The 2,699-nt window shown below is 31.3% G+C and overlaps 1 pseudogene; it reads right to left on the bottom strand.

Annotated features, from left to right (window-relative positions):
• Window positions 1-362: 362 nt before the first annotated feature.
• Window positions 363-459, bottom strand: LOC122114956 (annotated as a pseudogene).
• Window positions 460-2,699: the final 2,240 nt, after the last annotated feature.

The raw sequence follows: 2,699 nt of genomic DNA, 5'->3' as shown, positions 1-2,699 counted from the left end.
TCTATATTGTGTGTTTGCATAATGTTCATAATTTATTTTCTCCTAGATATACTTTGAGTTCTATATTATTTTATAATATATAGGTTCATTAATGTGTCCTTTCCGATTGCATTCCATATAGAAACAGTTTGATCCCTTTTTTTCTAGGTCTTAATATTATTTTTCTTTGGGATAAAATGACAATGTTGTCTAATTTGAAAAATTTTGTAAAGTTTATGCTATGTAAACGCCTTTCTGAGGGGAAGATTTAATACACTGATATCAAACTAAATTTAATTATAAGAATTACATGTATTGTTACACGTGTAATTTTGTAATCAACTTTTTAATCACTTTTTTTCATTTCTTGCATCTGAAGAATGAAAAATATGGAATACTTTTCAAATTTTCATATTATCCTTGTGCAAGTGCCATGTTAATCTCTGTATTGTAATTTGAGTATACGTGCTGCTGAAGCATGTAGTATCCTCTAAATTTAATAGTTAATGATGGAATCATTATACAGGCTTATATCTATGGGTGCCTACTTGTAACAAGGAAACCTTATTGTTTCTAACAATGCTATCGATCTTATTCCCCTAAAATTCTGTGAATAGTGGAAAAAATTATATTGATTAGTCGATTGCTCACATTTGCAAACTTTTTTTGTCAATGAGTATCTTAAGTCTTTTTATTTGGAATTTGATCATACTCTCAATTATTTATAGATAGGTCCAAAGGTGATGGCTTTTTCAAGTACTTATTTATCCAGCTTTGTGGACCTAATGGATTCAAATTAAGCGTTGCTTAAGAGCTACTTCTAAACTTCTTCAGCTGACATTTTCCCAAATGACGTGTTACTGGAACAAATGTCTACCTGAGCCTTTACCCTTCTTCCATGTGGGAACAGACCAACCAGAATACCTTACCCTGACACCAAAGATTTTCTTACTAGAACAAAACTAATCTTGGTTACAAGAGATCATAGAGAGATGAACCGTTCAAACAGAACTGTTCAGACTAGAAGGTATTTTATCAAAATATAATTGTTTATTATACCTTCCATTTAAAAGTAGCTAAAGCCAAGAAGGTGAAAAAATTGTTCGTATGCATGATTATTTAATGTCCTGGCCTGTCTGTAAGTTCCTACCAGGAACTTACACTACTACCTTTTTATCACCAAATATTTTCATAGTTACAGGAGAAGTGCATATGTTTCTCCTCGTTATTAGGCATTAAATTGATAATGTTTTAATCACAGTGTTTCCTCTTGCCTCCACGCTGTAAATCTACAAATGATAAAGCTTTAGGTCTAACTCTATCAAACACTGAAGTAGAGATAATGGAATAATACTTTAAAACAGAGTTGCCTTTCATACAGTAAATACAACAGAACAATACAAAACGTGTGTCTTTTAATCATATTATATAGTTATATATTTTATATTTATATGTGTTGATTTTATATTTCGCACAATGAAATTTACTAGAATTAGTTGATAATTTGACAAATAAATTGATATTTACTTCAATAAATAGAATTGGAATATAAATATTTAGGTTTCAAATATACATTAGACTAGAAAAAGTATCAATGCAATCTTTTTAGTATAAACTTGTGATACATTATAACTGTCCTTGGTCTTCTGAATCCACATGATAAAAAAACAATACTTTCTTCTAATCTGTAATGGATTTTACTCTGCTGCTCTGTTTATTGTTTTAACTTGCTTGTCCCAAACTGTTTTTGTCCATATTTCTGAAGCATTCTTACTGATTATGCCCAAATTTTGCTAAGATATCTAAAAAATATTATTCTTCTACAGAACCCATGGGTCCTAGGATCCCAGGGCCCAGTTACCTGCATCATCAGATAATAGGGGCAAGACTTTTCACCAAGGCCCATGCAACATATCAACACAAAGTAATTGAAGACCCATCTCAATTTCGCATTTCCTATATTTCAGGGCCCCAATTCCTTGAGATGCAGGAATTAGCAGTAAGCAATTGTGAAATGCAAGGCAACTTAAAATGAAGGATGAGATCACAAAATTTGAGAGAAAGTGCTGTAATTCAAACATTCAACTTACAGATGACCAGCCCATACGAGTGAACAAGTTCACAAAGTGTCATAAGATTATTTTTAATACCCCTCACCTATGATTAACGAAAGATTTTATTACAACATAAGTGGGACAAAAAATAGTTCCTAGAAGGATAGATCTATAATTGGTCTACCAAAGCCCGAAAACTTGACTTAGTGGTCAAATGTAATTCAGAAAAACATTTGAAGCACTAAGGAGTGCTACAAAACACTGGGATTTCAGTACAACATGGTTCTGTGGTATAAAAATGTCACTCTCAAACCAATGATAATCTACATTTAATCTCCTGAAAGTATATTCCTTTTCAAATAAACTTTTTAAAATTACTTTCACAAAAATAACATTTGACAAGTTGATGATACTTAGTGACATTACAAGTTTTTCAAGTGTAGGGAGCAAGTTACAATAGAGTTGAATTATTCACACAGCACTAATGCCAAACATGTTCAACCATTCATTAAAGTGTAGAAATAGTACCACCCACAATTTGTGTTTTTCAGTAAGGGCCTTTCAGAAATGTGTTAAATATGTCAGCCTCCTAAATTTCAAACCCAAACGTTAGCTAATAAATTTCATCATTTAATAAGGTACATTTTAAAAAAATCACAAATAGTT

This window comes from Dipodomys spectabilis, unplaced genomic scaffold (assembly GCF_019054845.1).
Source record: "Dipodomys spectabilis isolate Male_0828 unplaced genomic scaffold, ASM1905484v1 ptg000114l, whole genome shotgun sequence".
Classification (NCBI taxonomy): Eukaryota; Metazoa; Chordata; class Mammalia; order Rodentia; family Heteromyidae; genus Dipodomys; species Dipodomys spectabilis.
Note: the sequence above shows the minus strand (reverse complement) of the source record. Positions and strands in the feature narration are given on the sequence as shown.